The sequence below is a fragment of the Pholcus phalangioides genome, unplaced genomic scaffold (assembly GCF_987345545.1).
Source record: "Pholcus phalangioides strain wild (caught in Gottingen) unplaced genomic scaffold, Ppha-v1.0 ptg000004l_1, whole genome shotgun sequence".
Lineage (NCBI taxonomy): Eukaryota > Metazoa > Arthropoda > Arachnida > Araneae > Pholcidae > Pholcus > Pholcus phalangioides.
Window position 1 is genome coordinate 41,095,901 of NW_028301597.1, and position 20,786 is coordinate 41,116,686.

The 20,786-nt window shown below is 32.0% G+C and overlaps 1 protein-coding gene across 1 annotated transcript in view; it reads left to right on the forward strand.

The window, feature by feature from the left end:
• The first annotated feature begins 5,303 nt into the window (after positions 1-5,303).
• The window catches only part of LOC149087591 (uncharacterized), a 133,627-nt gene continuing 118,144 nt past the window's right edge, over positions 5,304-20,786 (forward strand). Inside the window, exon 1 of the mRNA XM_089231521.1 lies at positions 5,304-5,540. The gene's annotated coding sequence lies outside the window, so the exon portion shown is untranslated. The remainder of the gene's footprint in view (positions 5,541-20,786) is intronic.

Consider the following 20,786-nt stretch of genomic DNA (forward strand, 5'->3'; position numbering starts at 1 on the left):
GTTACAGGAAAATGTATTTAAGCCGTCCACTATAGTGCTTTTTTGTAAAAAAAAACCCCGTTTTTTTACCTTCCAGTACGTCAGACGCTTGTAGTTTTTGACGCTGTTTTCTTGCTCCTCTCACTACGTCTTCCGATCGTCTTCTTTCAGATGATGATGATATTAGATGATCCCTTCTGATATTTCTAATTTCTAAACGATGTTGGATATTTCTCGCTGGAATGATCGATTCTTACATTATCATCTCTAGAATCATAAGCTTCCGCCGATACCGCCACAAATCACCGTATGCGACATCATTGTTTTTCCTCTTAGTGATAGAGAGTGACGATTACTAGAGCTGGCCACTTTTAACAGCCAGGAATCATGCACAAAATATACGAGCACAACCAGCCACACGTGATTTTAAGATTCTAAACTAACATCAGAGAGTTGTCAAATATTAACAAACTTCAAGCCAAAATTTCATTTAAAATAAATAAGTAGCCATAAAGTGGACCATAACGTGTGCTGCCATCTAGTGAACATGATTTGAGTCCAAATTACAAATATCAGTGTCCGTATTGGTGCCCGTGAGGGTTTTAGTCCAATGGAACGAATGATGAAAATGGTGTCCGTGACCATATCTGAGGGTGACCGTTGAGCAGCGATTCGAAATACATAATATAAATATAATTTCTGCCGGAGAGTTTTTTATTTGTCCTTAAAACAAGGGTGACCGTTGGGGGGGGGGGGGTTTACTATACTTCATCACATACTTATTCAGCTATTAATAGAATGCGATAGTCATCGATGTGTGCGTTGTAAACCGTTTATAAGAAATCACTATACTGTTCGACTGTTTAATCAGTATGATCGATACAAGGAAGCGAGCCAGACGGACATTACGGACGTATCGCCTCACGCCGTACGATTCCATAGATAAAAGGACAAGTTCAAGGAAGTTCTAAGACAGCATGGAAATGTATGATTTACGGATGAATTATGAGGTATGGTCATTTATGACCACATGTAATCACGACTGGAAACCATCCTTTGTTTTTACCTTTTCCTCCCTAGTGTCTGATTCTCTATTGTGGTGACTTTTGTTTTTGTCAGTGGGGCAGTATCTTACGAACTCCTGTATCGAACTTCCATCATGTGCAATATATATAAAAAAAACCTGTAACTTTCACCCGCATACGTGTTATATCAGTTAAGAAACAGAAGAATAACACTGGCCCAGTTTTTGGCGATGGTATTGTCAATGGCTTTTGGACCGTGACTCGAAATTCAATGGACCGTCGTTCGATAAACTGATTCTTATCATACTATCAAGTTACGGGAATAATGAAAGAAAAAGTTCTTCTTCTCTTAGCAACATGTAAAAAAATACGCCATACGCTTCTCAAACTGTGTATTTATCCCCTGATTTCATGAGAACGGAACCATTACCTATCCTTTACGTAGATTGAAAACAAAATTACATACATTGACTTGAAATATCATACGCTTTTTGACAGTTTTTTTTTCTAGAATTGTTTGTATAGAATTCGAAAACAGTATATCCGAAAACGCAAATTTGAAATTATATATCACTACACAATATAATGATTGATTACAGTCGAATCCTGATTCAAGAAATCATATAAGATCGACATTTTTATTCAAGTTAAGGGAAATCATTACATCGGGGTTGAGATACACACAAATACACGCATAGAGATTTTTGAAAATTTTTTTAATCACTGTTCATTATATCGAGGGTTTGATTTTACTTGCTTTTGGTTGATGCATACATTTTTAGAGGGTTGATGTCACTTAGATGTAGATGCGTGATTCACGCATCAAAATTCAGTTTTGCTCTTCTAAATTTCATTGAAGATTGAAAATACTCCTTAAAAAAATTTAGGTATTTTTTTAAATACCTAGTTATCTCACAATGATTAAAAATACCCGTTTCTACAAAAATTATTTGTAGTGAAATTACTCTCCAAAATTACATTTTCGGATAAAACTGCCCTCAGCTATTCATACAAAGTATAGGAGAAATCCGATAAAATGTGGAGATTAATTTTCTAAAAAAATAAAATACATAAAAAAACAATAGTTATCATTTATTTTCTCTTTCCAAAATTTTTTTTTATCACATATTATTGAAGTAATACCGTTATCTTACATACATATCAGCTTGCGAATTATATAAACGTAAAAAAATTTACTAAATGCAAATTTTAAAATATGTCTTGAGGTTTGCAAGAGTGAAAGTTACATGCAAGATACAGAAGATATTTTATTTCTTTATCTACCAGATTATGAAAAAATAAATAAGAAGAAAATTATAACAAATAAAAATATAAACAAAATGGTATAATAATGAATTTTCATCATAAAAATTGCTTGGAAAATTACTACATTTTATGTCTAATTAAAGCCATAAATTAGAAAAACAATTAGTTGGAACATAAATTACCTACATGGTGCATAAAAGTACCGTTAGTATATAAAGGGTCAACCCATTTTTGACTGACGTTGCATTTGCACAGCGTTTAAATTTTTTTGAATAGTTTTCATGGAAATTTTTTTGAATAGTTTTCATGGAAATTTTTTTGAATAGTTTTCATGGAAATTTTTTTGAATAGTTTTCATGGAAATTTTTTTGAATAGTTTTCATGGAAATTTTTTTGAATGAAATCAATATTTTTAGAGATTAAAAAGTTTTATGAGTCTCATAGTATTTTATCAAAATTTGATCTCAAATAAATTTTATTTTCGATCACTTTTGAAGAATGAGATTTCAAGAAGTTTTTTCGTGATTAGCAATGTGGATTTTTTTACATAACCATGAATAAAAAAAAAATTTACAAGAATAGAATAGAATTGTTTCCCAATTTTTTTGTCACAAGGTACAAAATATTTCCCAAAACCACAATTACTAGTGCCGGTACGATTAAAATCAATTAATCGGATCCAGTTGATCGATCAAAAAATTGATAAAATTGTTAATAGTAGTAAAACATTTTAGTTGGATCGATCAATCCAATTAAAATTCGAATAAAGTTTACAGAAAATGTCTGTAATTTAGCTTGGTTTATTTGACGAAATCAATTTTTAGCAATTATGTTCTTGTACATAACATTTTTCCACACACAACAATTACACTAATACACTTTTTCACCTCACATCAAACTTAAATTTCCCTTAGCCAAAATTCCAAATTTCTGATTGGAGCTGATCCCAGCTGGAACGGAACGAACAAGGGCGCATTTATAAGACACCCGTTACCAAGTCCCATTATAGTCAGTCAGTCAGACATAATATTTTAGACGAGTTACCATATTTTAAAATATTATAATCAATACATTAATCAAATTTTTCGTCATTGGGGAATACATGTCAATTAAAGGAAAACTGTTGATACCAGAAATTTCAGTTTCAAATTGATGTTGGGTGGGTCAAATAGTTTGATGGGTGTTTCAGAAGACAAGACCGAAATTTATTGTCTCCACAGTGAAAACAAAAGTTTTCGTGTATTCGGTATATATTTTTGACATCCATATTATTGCAGAATTTTTTTTCCAGCTACTTTATTGGGCAGTTTTCCTGTTGTGGCCTTTATATTTGGGAAGCATCAGCTTCTCTCTCAACAGATACTATTCGGCAATAGTTTCTAGGAGGATAAGTGACAGTATGAAGATTGGAAGTAGTTTCGAAATCAGTGATCAACCTAAAATAATTGATTTGAATGACAAGATCCAAGTGAAGAATCTCCAAGTTTTGGTAAATAATGTTCAGCACATTACATTGCTTCATGCGGACAGCCTTGGTTTCTTAATTTATTCCTATATACACCACCCGAATAGGTGTATGAAATGAATAAAAAATGTTTTTATAGCATCAGTTAATATTATATGGTCACGGAAAATATGCCATAAAAATTCGATTAATCGATCAAAAACTTTTGATTAACCAGGTTAACAATTTTAATCGATTCCCAGACTTGACAATAACTAAATATTTTTTTATGAAATCAAGTTAATTAATTTATATCAATTGAAATTCAAGCAGTTAGAAAGTTACATTCACAAAGAAAAACACATGCTAATTAACGTTCAATTTTTTTTAACTTCTCAGATATGTTATTTAAGTAGCCACAGTCATAGTACTGTATACAAGGTAGTAAGAAAATTCCGTTCGCAGCGTTTTACTGGTGAACCGCGGATCCAAGTGGCATGCTTCCGATTATAAATACAGTAGTATCCAAATAACATCTTGACCTCATATTCGCCATTCATGTTGCAAGGGGTTATATATAGTTATTGAAATAACAAAACTAACTTTTTATACGGCACCCTGTCCTAAAAAACCCGACTAGAAAGTGGTTGCTCAGTCTCTGCGAAGACCAAAAATACAATTTCACGTTTCTAAATGCAATATTCGCTGAGATATCTATATTTAAAAATCTGAGAAAAGTTGGGAGAGAACAGCATAAATGAAGGAAAGAAGCGTTGTCCATTAGTTAATGCGGTTCTTTCTCAACATGTTTCGATTTTGAATTCAAATATCTGTGGGAATGTTACACTTAGAAACGTGGAATTTTCTTGTTGGCCCCAGGATAGACAGAGCAACAATTTTTCAATTGGGTTTTTGAGGAAGGATGTTTGATAGAAAAAGTTAGTTTTTGTATGTGAATAACTATACAACCCCTTGCAATATGAGTGACGTATCTGAGATCCACAACTTATTTGGATGCTTTTTTAATTGGAAGTTTGCCTCTAGGACCAACGGTCCGTCAGTAAATTGCGGCCAAGGGACTTTCTTTGCTACCATATGTATAGAAATTATACAATTTGGTCAAGAATTTGAAGAGCAATAAAAAATTGGTTAAAAGTAATGCAATTGGGCAAAAACCTAACCTAATTTAAAATGATTAGTTGAAAAATTATGGATAGTAAAGTAAAAATATACAAATAAATTTCTCATGAGCTTGGATCGTTGTCCGGATACAAACTTCGCTTTTCACGTATGAAAAGGACAGTATTTTGTTGTGTTTTTATTTTTATCTCGTACAAGATCTTCGTCAAAAAAAGACAATGGTCTTAGGAAATTAACTTCAAACTACCTGCAAGAAGGCAACCGGCCATGAAGTAAATGGCTAATAAAAAAGAGGAAGGAAGGATAAAAAGTTTCCTCGCGCATGCGCAGCGACGAGTCTCGCTTGAGCATGCGCTGTAACGAATCCTTCTGCCGCGGGTTTTCCATCTCGCGTTTGGTTTCGGTGTTTGAACCAGATTCGTAAACATTGCGTAGGTGGTAGTGGCCTATTAAATAGTGAAACGAAATAAAATAATAAAAAATCGTGTACTTTTTATAATTTTTTTTTCTTTTTAATGTAAATTTTCTTGTGTTAAGAATTTTTTTCTTCTTCTCAAGACAAGAACATCTCGAAGAAACACATTTTGACCTGCTTGTGGGAAATCAAAACTTTCATAACTATTGTGACATTTTGTGAATATTGTGGATTATATCAACGGAATCTCAACTTATATACCATGCATTAGGTGAGTTTATATATAGTGATGTGTTTTTGTCGCGATGATAGTGATTGAACAAAATACTGTCAGTTTCGTCAGACATTATAGGTTTTAATTATAATTCTGAGAGTAAGGTAAACAAATACGGAAAGATTTCGATTTCTTAGGTTTTTTTACGATATGTTTTGAGAAAAAATGAAAAATGGAATCAATGCATTATAACTCTTGAAAAAAATTGATTTTTTAAATTCGTATTATTATATAGTTAACATATAGTTTTCCTGTTTTCAAATTATAAATTTATCATCATTAATTTAAATAATTATTTGTAAAGAAATTGTCATTCATTCCATATATCAATTTGGTTTGCTGATTGAAAAAGTCGTGATAAAAGTGTGAATGAAATCATTCGTATATATTGATTGTAAATTAATTATTTAATTATAATAATTATTTGTAAATACAAATACAAAGGACACAACAGGCAAAATGCGCAACAAGGTGACTGAGAAAAAGATGTCCATAACAAATATGAATGCCATATATTTCTAAAATACAGCAACCTCCCAATTAAAAATTCAATTCTTAAAAATACTGTATATGCATGACAAAATGTAATTATTTAAATTATTAATGTATGTAAATTATCTATTTAAAATTATTTGCATATTTATTGGTGTGAAATAATAATTATTAAATTAGTCATTATTATCGACTAAAAATTCTGTTGTTAATTGTTTAATGATTTTTGAAAATAAAAATATTAGGTTATTTTAAAAAAAATTTTCAAGTTCTAAAAGTCTACTATAAACATTTCTTGATTCAGTTTTGAACATTATTTAACTTAATTTTGAAATTCTTTGAAATAAAATATAGGAATCAAATTTTAAGAAAAGTTCAATTAAATTTAGAGAAATATATAATTTAAATTAATTTTTTTTTACTTGGAAACATTTAAAAACTAAATAAAATCAAATTAAAATGAAGAATAATTTGAAGTTTAGTCCAGTTTAAGAGATATTCATGAGGAAAAATTTTTGACATTAGTTAATGAATACATTCAAACCGAATTTTCAATCGAAATTAAATTCAGAGAAATTTAAAAAAAAAAGAAGATTTATTTCAATTAAAGTTGAATGAAAACCAAATATATATAAAATATTGTTTCAATTTCTCCAGTTTTCAGATTTAAACTCAATTTTAAAACAAATTAAACATTATTTTTAATTAGTTTTTTTGTCATTCTCTGTAGGTCTAATTTCAAAATAGTATAAGAAAGATTGTGGGCCAATAATAAAAAAATAATTACTTGTGAAAGAATATCTTTTTGTGCACTGATTACCCGTGAAACACTATCACAGAGGAGATTGCTCTCAATTTTGGCATATTTTCACGCACCATTCACCTCAATTTATTTAATTAACAGTTGAGTAACGTTGAGTGATTATAACTTCGCTTTTTTTCAGAAACAATTTTTTTTTTGTCCTGTCGTTCATATCACTGACCTACTACACGATATTCGATACAATAGAAAAACCGATTGATCTCACGGTTATCAGAGCAATCTCCCATTATAAAAAGAAAGACAAGAAAAAAAAACCAAAACGAATCGAACAGATTCTTTCTTTAATGAACTGTTGTTCATTGAGGAAAAATGATCATTGAATAACCTGAATTTATGTTACTTGAAAGATACTGAGAAAGACAATTTTTTTAGATGCCTTTTCCCAATTATACCGTGGAAAAATAATAATCTATGGTCAAATTAAATACGAGGCCGTCATATTCATTTCTGTTCTGGACCTAATAAAAAAAAAGGGTTTTTATCTGTATTTATTACTTATTGAAATGGATCAATGGCTTTGAACTTTTACTGTGAGAAAAAAAGGGTGTGTATGATTGAAAGCTGTAGAATCCCTGGACCGTTTTTACAGGTATAGCTAAAACATGAATGAACCGTAGAAGATTACACTGAAATATTTATGAGGAGGGAATGGGAATTTTATGGAGTAATTTTAATGAAAAATTTAACATTTTTAAAAAGTAATTAAAAAAAAAATGAATCGAAAGATAGATCAGTTTTGATGATAGTCAGGAAATGAAAAGTCTTAGATGCATTCACTTTCATGCAGTTTAAAAGGACGCATTCGGTGTCATGTTCGGGTCATTTTACCACGACGTGTATAATGCAATATATCGTGTACTTTATGGTGACACATTTTGTCACGTGCACTTTAGTGCGGTTCATGCGGTTGCACGTACTTCACTTTGATGCATATAATGTATCGCCTACCAGGTGAATTTGGTTCCGTATACTTTTCAGCGACTCGTAAAAAATCATGTATAGGTACGAGCGGCGGCTCAGGATAAAATTCTCACCAGTATGAGACATCTTTATAGCATTCCTTCGGTGTATGAATCGCGTGAGTAAAACGAAAGGAAACATCGCAGATACTATATAATATTCCGAAAAAAAAAATTCATGCAAATTATTCATTTTCTTCAAAATGTTAGAATATTAAAACATTTTTTTTCCAATTTGTAATTCCGAATTTCCAAATTGCTATTAATTTTTTCTTTAACCCTTATTTGTCGCCCCTATAGGCGACTCGCTCTATCTAACGTATGTGGCACGTTCGGTGTTAGGCACTTCGATACATATTGAGAATATATTTATTGTGGGAAATATAATATACCTAGAAAAGAGACCACCTTTAATACAGCGATTCTTGACCATTTTATTCTATGGTTCACTTTGAACCATAAATGTTTCTTGTGTTCCCCCGGTCTTTACCATGATCTCCATACATCCAGGAGCAAAGAACCTTTCTACTTATTAAATTGATTTCTCTTAAAATTTAGTGTCTAATAATTTTACGAATTAAAAGGATCTCCGTACTCCACTTCCAGATAACCACCAGCCTCTGTCTTGTGGGGGGGGGGGGGATTTCTTCTGGTACTACTACACGTTTTTCCATCATATTTCACTTTAATGCTTCGCGTTTCAGTAATCTCACAGGTCTTTGCGGCTCCCTTAATCCCCTGCCGTGGTCCCCCTCAGAATATCCCAGGGCAGGAAGGGAGAGGGCGTTATTGCCCCTTTGGGCGGGGATCATATAACCACTGCCCTAATAATCCAGTAAACTCTTTCAGCAAGAATGATAGCAAACATCCGTCTGGACATCAGTTTTATACGGGTCATGTAATATCTTACCACCCATTTTTAGCCTATTTTGATCATTTTCTGTTAATAAGTTTGGGGAAATCAGAGAAGAAACGATTGGCAACTCATACTTTTCTTTAATGAGGTCAAAAAAGCTCTTTATTAGACTTTGGACGGTGGTGACCCATAAAAGTGTCCGAATGATGCTCAGTGTTTTTCAAGCAGAAGCTACCGGTGCTAAGGAAAAACTATTTCTGAGCGAAAGGTTGGTAATCCCCAATCAACCGCTTTTACAAGGGGACACCAGTATCGATTGGTGAGGGACAATGCAAGGTTATGGTGTCGCAGGGAATTTTTCTCTAATAGGGTTGTTAATAAATGGAATAGCTTACCCCCGGAGGTAGTAAATTGTAACACAATTGACACGTTTAAAAAGAAATACGATAAACATGTTGGGGTAAATCGAGAAGCTATCCATTCTTAGAATAAGACAACCATAAGTATTCTTTATGGGCATTGTATAATATTTTATCATGTGTATATATTGTTTATAATTTGTGTTAATTGCATTTTTAATGGGGTTGCTGTATTTTTGAAACATATGACATCCATATTTTTATGGGCATCTTTTTATCAGCCACCTCGTTGGGCATTTTGCCTGTTGTGGCGTTGTATTTGTATTGTATTTGTATTTGTATAAGAATTAATGAGCGTTGGACATTCCGCCATTGAAAATATTTTTATGCATATCAGTTGTTCAAAAAAATAAAAATAAGAATAGAATATAGGACCATTCTATATTTCTGCAAAAACAAGCAAAAATCTGTTTAATTTTCAAGTCTGTTTTTGTTTCAATTTGGTTCTTTATGACGATATATGTACAGATAATGGAGTGAAACTCTGTGTATGAACTACTGGATATGAATGCAAAATTACAAAGGATAAGAAAATAAGGAGGAAAAGTTTCCATTACAAATGCATCGTTGTCTGATGCTTTGTTTTCCTTTTTACCCGCCATTGAAGATTTGCATATTCATGTCACGTGATTGCGCTGGCCTTGCGTGGCCTTTCTCTATTATCTCTCTCTCACACCAAATAAGCTAACAATAATATCCCTAAACAAAAGAGCATTGGCTTCGTAAGAAAGGTGGAGCGCACGTTAGCTGGTAATGTAATTTCTATTTAGTTTGTTGCAATGCTGATGCAATGAGAGTTTCGACACGACTGTTGGTCAGTTTGTTTGCCCAATCGTCAATAGAATAAACAATACAACTGACAAATTAGTTGTTTTTTTTTGGAATTTTTTTTCGTCTGACATTCATCACTGATAAGCTTATTGTGTGTTTCATTCGCTCGTGCGAGCAGAATTTCATGAATAAAATCACTGTGATTGATGATCGATATCGACGAAGATAATCGATATTGTATACAAAATGAACATTATTCTATTATTCGAATTAGTAGAGCTTAGATTTGAAAAAAAAAAATTAGAAATATTAGTCTTCCATTTTGAAAAAAATGTATAGACAAATTTCGGTGATGGAAATGCTTGTAATAAAATTATCGTAAAAATCAGAAAATGTTGACAGTAATATATTGTGACACAGTTAGAATGTGCAATGAATGTATATGTGAATCATTTAATCACTGTGTGTGGCTTGAAATGTAGCTTAAAGATAATTTGATGGATTATTTCTCTACGGATGTAAGTCGAAGTAGGTGTATTAGAGGATTTATTTATATCCAGACGGCGTAGTTAATCAGATTATCGATGGAAAGTCGGATGTTGGTCTATTTTTATTTGGTAGTTTTATCGAAAGTAGAAATTTTTTTGCAAGGTGAAGATTTTATAGCTCTCGAATCCTGATGAGATTTGGTCCAGAATTAACGAGATATCGTCTCTTCAAAAGCCTTTTATTTAGTGATGACAAACCCAGATATATTTCCAAGAGGAATATCTCAGAATCTTTTCCAATATTTTTTTTATCTATAATTTAAAACGGATTCTGAACGGTCTATGCAATCGTACCAGAGTCTATGCCTTAACAACAAAGAAAAAAAATTAAAAAAAGATGATGGACTTGGACGTCGGAATATGATCCTCAGGTAAATTTATAACGAAAGGTATTGAGCGTTTTTCTGTAGGAATTGCTGAAAACCAGGGGAAAGCTTACTTTATCAAAAGTGACATCTTACAGAGGATTTAGAGATTTATATACGTATATGTTACGATGAAAAATCGGTAATAACCGTATTTTCTCCTGCATACAGTCCGCAGCAGCAGCGTATAATCCGCATGCGAGAAACTAATTAAGGGGTGTCACGATCCCTGAAGTCGAATTTTTAAAAGTGACTTTAAAAAATATTTCTTTCGATTCCAAGTAAAATACTAAAACATTCGTGTCGATCGGTTAATTTGGTTTTTCATAATAAAAGAGAGAAATAATGAATTATAGTGTAAACGCATACAAGAAAAAACACTGAACGCGATTTTCTCAGATTGCAGTTTTTGAGCTGATCCGTAAGATTTAAAGAAAACTACTGCTCAAAAATTCTGAAATTTTACACAAATGTTTATTCTATATGTGCTAGTGAAATGCACCTCGAACTTGGATATCTGAACATTCTTTAGAATTTTATGATTTTTTAAAGATTGAAAAAATATATATATAAATTTCAAAAACATCTAAATTCAACATTTTTAAAAATACTTCCCATTAGTCAATTGCTGAATCGGAAGTTCATTTTACTAACACATGCCGAATAAAAATTTCTACAAAATTTCAGAACTCTTGAGGCAGTAGGTACGGATGAGCTCAGAAACTGCAATTTGAGAAAAAATCCTATTCAAAGTATTTTTCTTGTGTATTCGTTTGCACTATAATCCAGTATTTCTTTCTTTAATTATGAAAGAACAAACTAACCGATTGACACGAAATTTTTGCATTTCATTTACAATTGAATAAAATATTTTTTGAAGTCATTTTTGAAAATTCGACTTCAAGAGTCGTGACATTCCTTAAGGGATGAAAGAGGTTTGTCTCGTTTTTTTGTGTTTATAAGAAATGCCGATTTTCTATGTATTCACATCCATACATTATCTATAATCCTTTCAGAACCTGGTGCCACTATGTGGGTTGCTTATTTCTCACTGCAGAATTTTATAATTTTGACCTCAGTGAGTTATAAGATAAAGGTAAGTTAAAGGTTTGTGTAAGTTTTGATTTAGAAATACAGGGTCTTTATAATTAAAGTTTCACTTTGAAATGGCCATAATAGAAAAACTACTGGGCAAAATGTTATATAAAACTTGGTAATAGTTGACAAGACGTCATGTGATTCAATTTTCCTCAAAATTTTTTTCAAAAACTCATCACCAGCGGAGAATGGCGCTGTATGCAATATTGTTTAAACGAAATAAGACATGAAGACATCGGTTTAAAATGTTTTTAATCGAAACTGTGTTTGCGGGGTTATGCAAAATCGAAATGGCACCGATACACCATGTCCGTAACATTCATCCTGATAAGATGCCGAACTGAACTTGAGAAAACAGTTTCGTTGGTAATCGAACCTATGACCTCTTCATACTGGGCAAGCACACGGACCATTCCATTATTAACCATCAAAACACACAACTATGCGTGTCACGCTACCATGAGTGTTTTGATGGAATCAAAGTTCCCGTCTCTGTCGTATAATGGTCAGTGCGATTGCCCGGTTTTCAAGAGGCTCTGGAATCGATTCCCGGTAGAGACAAAGGATCTTTTTACCAATTTCACCTGGGTATAATTTCCAGAAAGTCTATAGATTTGACTGAGAAACAATGTTAAAAACACAAATATTTACTGACCGAAGGCTGAGATGAATATCTTCACAACTGGATGGGGGAGAATTTTAAAAGGATGATGAAAAACTAAATATATATCTTTTATTTTACACTATGTACGATATGCAGTCACGTTCGTGAGTCACAGGGGGCGTACACACGATCGACCTTTTTAGGAAGCAAACAATTAGCTTGGGGAGGGAGGAGTACACACACAAAAAATTTCTTCCCGACATATTTTGAGTTACCACCCTTCAAAAAGCATTTAAATTAGCAGAAATTCATCAATATACCATATAAAGGTTATTTTCTTTCGATATTGTAATTTTTAACCGAAATATTTATTCTCCCCCCCCCCTCCCTCCCTGATTTTTGGTCGGCTTGGGGGGGGTGGCATGTTCTTTCCTCCCTGCTTGAGCCATAATGAATAAAAAGTGTATGAGGTGGTTCGCCATGTATTATAAGCGGGCTCATTTCTCTCTCTCACATGCAGATGAAAAAGATATGTTCCTAAAATGTCCAGACTGTTCAGTTTGGTAATAAGAGTCTTGCTGCATCCATTGAAATCATTCAAGTCTGAGGCTTTTTTATGTATTTTGTTAAAACGTATTTTCTCTTAACTTAATTATTCACATTTCACATTTTTCCGACATTTCTCCGACCCTTTTTCCAAAGTAGTTAGCCGAGGCAGAAGAATCATGAAAAAAAAATCTTCGTTACGAAAAATTCGTAAGCTAAGGTATCACTTTACTATAATATTTTAAATACGAACTTGTGAGAAATGAACTGAGTGGAGGAAACGACTACAGTTAAATCTGGATAATTCGAATGTGCAGCGGCCGACAAAGAACTTCGAGCTATCGTTAGTTGAACGTATCGGAAAATTCGATTCAGAGAGAAAAAATGGAATATTTATTAAAATAACAGTGCTGTTTATATGAAAATCGTATTAGTGAAACATATCAAACTACTAAGGATGAAGGAATTAGAAAAAAAATCTAATTTTTAATCATATTTAATTATTGAAAATGAGAATATTTAGAAATAAAATAGAAGAACATAGTGTATATTATAGAAAATGGCGCAGACATGATATTAGTATGAATGAAACGAATTATAAAGTTTATACAATGTTATTTCCTGTCAAAAAATGCAGTGATTTTCGACTCTTTTCTTTTTTTTTGTTCTTTCGTGAGAAAATCATTCACTTTTCGCAAGCAGAAAAATATAGTACGCCAAATTCTATCGCTGAATGCTAAATTCTATTGCCGAATGATAAATTTCAATGCTGAATAATGCTAAAAATTGTGTTGCTGAATGCTAAATGCTATTTTTTAAGTTTTTCTCATGCCCGAAAACTTCGACTTGAAGGAAGGAAATTTCGAGTTATAAGGGAAAATTTAATACCAAAATACAAAATTAGTTCTAGTGCCGATTGAAAACTTCGACATATACACATATTCGAGTTATTGGAGTTCGAATTGAGTGTGTATAAATTGACGATAAATTAATTATAGTGGTAAGATGGGTCAATAAATGTTTCATTTCTTCTCATAAATTGGCTTTTCATGAATGTAACTGATGTGTTATACGAACACGTAGACGCAGAGTAATTTGCGTAATCACAGTCGCCAAAAACAAAATGTCATTGGAGAACGACAGTGGGGAGTTGGTGGGGGGGGGGGAGGGTCAAATCTATCGACAATGACGACCAAGAAAATCAAAGTCACGTCAGTCAAGAACATCTCAAGGCAGCACGTTTGGATCATCTTTAAATGTAGTAATAAGAAAGCAATCAAAAGATCGTTGAACTTATCCCGAGACTGATAGCGTTCACGTGCTGTTGTTGTGGTGTGTTTCGTTCATAATAAACACATCATTTGGTTTAACGGCTGGTGAAAAAAACACACACACTATAACCGATACGTTTCTCTCTCCCTCTCTTCTCCCTTTCTATTCTTATTTTTATTTTTTTAAAAGACATCATCACAAACCAGATGTGATTTGGCTAATCGCGCGTACAGCCCAATCGTCAAGTCCAACCCTTTTTTCGTATGTTGCAAATAAGAGGAGGTTGTTCGAAGTCCCACGTTCGAAAATCAAAAAACGTGATTCTTTACTTATATTTGTTCGTGGAGAACAATAACGAGGTGCGGTAATTGATGCTTTTTGTTAACCGATGTGGTTTCTTACTTTGTACATTAATTTATCTATCTAAATCAAACACAATGAATCAATTTTTGTTGTTGAGAGATTTGGGGTTCTAGTAATATTAGGGTAATTGAGCAGTTGTTCTCAATAAATGAGTATAATGTGATTGAGACACTCTCCACGATCTTAAACTGAATTATACAACGAATTTAACGAATAATCAACAAGTTTGAATTAATCAAGCTTATAAGAATTACAAGAATTTTTTGCGATTGCCCTGACTGATCGGGAAATATTAAACGTGATGATTGTGGTGATGCAGTTAAATGCTCCATGGGAAAAAAATCCCGAATTATACTTGATTTGTAACATGATTATTACATGGATTTGAAATTTTATCTGACAGGTCTCAAAAATTAAATGACCGTATTTTACATGTACTCTCATATTGTATATTTTTTGTAAAATGGTAAACCCATTTCAATTAATTCGAATATTTATCCGTTGTTTACAGTATCTACAGTATTAATGAACAATTTTAATATGTATTTTTTAATTTCTGTCTCTTTGATTGAAAACTTACAAACATTATAAATATATCTAAAATTTTACGCCACTTTTTAGTAATATCCCTAGAGAAATAAAAGCAGATAGAAGCAATTTTATGGCATGAAATAAATTAAGATAGATATTTTAACAGATTTTTTTTTTAAACGAATTAACATAAATGTTTTAACGAAATAAAACAAATTTACACAAGTATTTGAACGAAATTAAATTTAATTCAGATATTGAATAGTTGACTAATATATGAAGTATTTCAAAATTTTCACTTTTAAATTTTATCATTTTTGTAATCTAAAAACTAAAAAATAAGCATTTTTTAAAATCTCACGAACAACCTTCGCAAATTGCAATCTCAGAAAATTAAATATTCATATTTTTTTATTTTCACAAATTTTAAGAGTAAAAATTAACACGTAGTATTTGGTATTCGATTTCTCCGATAACAATTTTATATTCATTTCTGAAAAAAAAGCAGTTTTTAGACGCCTCATAGGATTATGATAACCCTTAACAATTTTAACTATCTCCCTATCTCTTTTTATTGAGACTATTTTCTGAGATTTCACCGAGAGCTATCAAGAAATAATTTCCGGATGAAAAAGAAATGATATAACGTGCAGCCGCCGGTTATTATTTCAAAACACTTTCAAACACGTTATCTCTCTTTCCTATCTCTACACGTTCACTTTTTCCAACCTGGATCATAAATTGAATTTTTTCATGTTACATTCTTACTAAATACATTGATCATTACAATGAAAAAGGAAGAGATAACAAATCAAAGACCAGGAAATAGTTCAGAGTTGAGTAATGGTCGAATCAATCGACGCTATTTTATTCCTCCACCCGATAAAAAGTGTTAATATAATCTCGGGGGGAAAAAATACCTAGATGGCATTTAGCCACAAATTAGGCGGTAAATGGACGGATATTAGAGCTTATCGACTTAAATTGCCTATATGTATTGAATATAGCTGGGATTAGTTCCCAATTACTATGCTGATGAATTTTTTTTTGGAAGACTAAATACCGATTATGACCATTTCATCGTGTCTTACGGCGACAGTTGGTAATATGATCGATCGTCTTTTAGGTCAGATAACAAAGCGCTTTCTCAGAAGACAAAAAATAAATTATTAAATATATATATATATTTTTAATAATGATTTTTCTTGAAAAATATATATAAATGTCCTTCTTACGAAAATATACATTCTTTTCGATGTTCTTAAATATTTTTTAAATTATTATGAAATAACTCGTTCTTCGAGGTATCAATTTTATTGTGTATTTTTTCCCTTGATTTATTATGGGCCTTCGTTCCACTAATTTATATTCTTGTCGAAGACTTTGCATCCGGGTCTTGGAAACAGCTGCTGTTATTAAAAATGATATAATGATGATGAAATGTGCGGTCACTCCTCCTAATTCCCCCCCTTTTTTTTTTGTGCATCAGCTTATATTAATTGATATTTTCTTTTATAATGATTATTTTTTTATGTAATATGCATCATCATCCGTTACGCGAATTCATTATATACGTTAATTACCGAGGATCTGTTACTTTGTGATAATTGGAAAAATTAGGCTATTAATTTCCGTGACGTCATATTTTTAATGGATACGTCAGTAGCATGATGATGAGGGATTCCTGGGAAATAATGTAGTTTGGTAGGAAGTATATTTTAGTTGAGGAAATAATTTAATATTTTTTGTCAATTTATTGCATTGTAAATACAATGTAGTTTTATTTGATATCATTGGAGAATCATATGAATATAAGTAAATCTTATATTTATATGAACTTAAAATAAATATTACTCTATAAACAACTAATTTGTAATTTACCGCAATTCTTGGCTAATAAGCATCTTGAAAAAAAAATGACCAGAGAAAAAGTTTCCATAGAAACTGTGCCGTATTTTATATACACCAGCTTCGTGTACAGGGTGTCCTGTAAGTGCTAGCACGGCCTTTATCTCATCAACTGTCCGTCGCAGAGGTATGATTTCAATTTAAAAATGCTCAAAAGGCTTTCAAAAATTACCCTGCACCAGTGTTGAGAATGAAAATACAGTGTGTAACAAAATAAAAAATCTAAAATTTTACGCAGTGCTCTGATTTCCAATTAGAAAGTTATTGCCCAGTCTCTTCTGATGCCAACACAAAAAATTTCCACGTTTCTAAGTGCAAGAGATGTTCTCGAATACGATAAACGGAGGAAATTTTGGAAAAGAACAGCATTGAATGCGGGTAAAGCGGCTTTCCCGTATTTAAAACGCTGTTCTTTCCAAAATTATAAAATATAACTTCATAATTTCTATAATTTTTAAACTACCCATAAAAAAAGATTGCAGTTGTGTCTCTTATGAATAGCCTTTCGATTTACCCCAATATGTTATCATGAAAATGATTTTTATCGAAATTATACCTGTGATAAAGGGGATCAGTATAGTACCATGTTATTGTTTTATTCAATATTCGAATGGAACAAAACGATATGATCAACCAAAATAATTGAAATTTTTTTATAATTAAAATATATATATATTTCTCTGCTTGGAAAGTTGTAGAAATGTCCATAAAAATAAGGAACTTATTGGATCTGGCCGTTATCATTGAAATGATCAACTTAACAACTCAGACTTGACATAAGCTCATGGTGCATGTTAAGTATTTTCCCAATGACCCTAACATATATAAATCATTCCAGGCTATCAAAATCCATTCAAAATCCATTCATATCTCAAGCCCAGACATTCAAATAATAATAAACACAGTAACAAAAAAAAAAAAAAAATACCCAATGTAAATAGCCTCGAGTACATAAGGTGCCAGGCACTATTACTTCCGAAATCTTGGTAGAATTGAATGATTTTTTGGTCATGTGTGTGTGCTTTCAATCATGCCCTTTATTTTTGTTACATATCGCCAGAAGGAGAAGAAATGGCGTATCCGTATATATAGTATATTCCGTACATTGTATAAGGGAAGGCTAATAAAAACACGTTTCATATTATCTAGGCCACAGTAAGCCGGCTAGACATGTTCCAACTTTTGTATGGAATATTTATATATAAAAAAAAAAATGAAAGGAAAAGCTGCTGTCCTCGATTGCCGTGTATATGCTAGGTTCAAATAATAATAATGAAAAAAGGGTTACGTGTCCTCATTTTTCTTTCTTTTAAATGAACGCCGCCTTCTTTAACCCTTCAAAAAATAACAAAAAATAGAAATTAGCACTTAACACCTTTGCTAATTCAACCCCGGTTTGGATTACACGGCTAATGAAAAACCGTACGATGTTGTGAATTTTACGCAATAGTATTCGTCTATCGAAAAACGTCTTTTTTTGTATAAGATTTCAATAGTAATCCTTTATTTAGGATAGAAGTAAATATTAGAGGAGGTTGAGCTTTTTCGTGAGTGCTTTTCAGTTTGGAATGAACGCGAAAAACAATGAGCTCTGTTAATTCTTGAATAGTGGTATTTTTAACAGTCCAATTATCACTTTTAACTCTAATTGTTTATAAGATAATTGTCTATATTTATTTTTATAGAAATCTATAAAAGTGATAATAGCATGTTATAAAACTTTTAACTATTTGAAGGGCAGACATTTTTTCACAACGCATAGAAAACCATGTAAATAGGTGGGACTCGATTTGTCCCACCGCACCTTCAAAAGGTCACCCAGTGTCCTATATTAAATTACTATTTCTTATGTATGTTTAGGAACTAAAAAATAATTAACGTATTTTACGTGTATAAGACCCCCCCCCCTTTCTGCCAAGAATTGGGCCCAAAAATAGGAGGAGGTTCTCATACATGGAGAGTGTTTATAGATATATCTTATAAACTTTTTTCTAAATTTTAAGCCCGAAATTCAGGGATTCCTTTTTCACGAGATTTCCTTTATACACGTTAAAATACAGCAAGTAGTTTTTTTTTTACTTTCAATTTATTTTTCTGCTAAAAACTTTTTATTATACTTTCAGAAAAAAAAAGAACACTATGTATATATAAAGCAAGTCCAAAAATTAATGTTTGTCCAGGGTTCGAACTTATGGGGAACAAACCCTGTGGCTTTCGGACCCAAATTTATATGTTTAAAATCTTGTTAAAGCATTTTTATGAAAACATTCAATTTTTTGAGGATCTAGGCTCTGGCCCAGTTCACCCAAGCGAAAATATAAAAAAATAATCAAATACTGTAACAATAAAACAAGTAAAAATTGAATAAATAAAATTAATGAAAAAGAATAAACGAAATAAAAATGAAAAATGAATTTAGAAAAAATGAAAAATAAATTGAAAATTATGAATACAGTAAAGCATTAATTATCCGTAACAATTGGGGACTGAGGGTTGTTCGGATAACTGATTTTTCAGATAACCGATCATTAACGGAAAAAAGTTGTACCAGTGTCTTAGGAGCAATATATGAAACAACCGTGATATCAAACACAAAACTATATGTCACATTTTGCATCACACGTCTTACTAATAACAAAGAGAACTGACTAGCCTAGTTTTACAAATTAAAAATGGTCATTAAAGTCGGCCATTAAAGTTTAGGAAAAGAAATCCAAATTGAGTATTGAGACTCGTTTTTTTTGCAGCTAAATATCGCAGACGTTTTAAAGACAACAATTGGACAATACAGCATCACATTCTTCTTGTTTTTTGAGCAACTTCATAGCCGTCTCAAGGCAGTGAATTGACCGACTAGGAATCTTTCGGTTAACCGGTGTTTCGGTTGATCTGTATTGTGATAATCGCCTAACTGTACATTACAATCCTGTAACAATTGAACTCCGCCGAACGGAAGAAAACCCGTCCGATAATGAACAAAAGTTTTGATCCGTCATACAGGATGTTCACTTATCAGATAGAATATAGCAAACTAAATTTTCGATTCCTTGATGTTCATTATAACGGGGTTCGACTGCATATTAAATTCGAAGAAAGCGTCAATGGCTTTATAATCGATATCCAGTTCAGTGAACCCATTTATTAAAATTTTATATTCAAAAAAATCACTCATTAATGTGAAATAAATTTTGATAAAACAAACCAATACCACTAACATAAAATGAATCACAAAAAAGACATCTGTGAAGGTTATATAATAGCCTATACAGCTATTGAATCTCCTAGTTATCTCCAAAAGTAATCATGTCCATCATTCTTATCTAATTCGTGGAACATCGCCGGACATATCTGGCCATCTGTATACTCCAGCCATAAAAGACGGCCTTGATTTGCCATTAAAATTCCGTACGTGTTGGGTAAAAAGTCTGAAATATGTAGATAAATTTCTGATTTTTATATCCCACTTTTTCTGTTGTTGTTTCAAATGCATCTTGTCCTTGATGATTATAACTTGATGTCCCTAAAAATCTCTTTTGTCCACGTCAATTCGATTCATCATCAACAAACTCGTGGTTCGTTCGGAGGAAGCGTAGGAGGAAAAAAAATCAGGTTTCTTGTGTTCAGAATGCAAATTAAGTTTCCTTTTTATCTTTTCACCTTCCTCTTTATTCATCCAGATCTCTTCAAA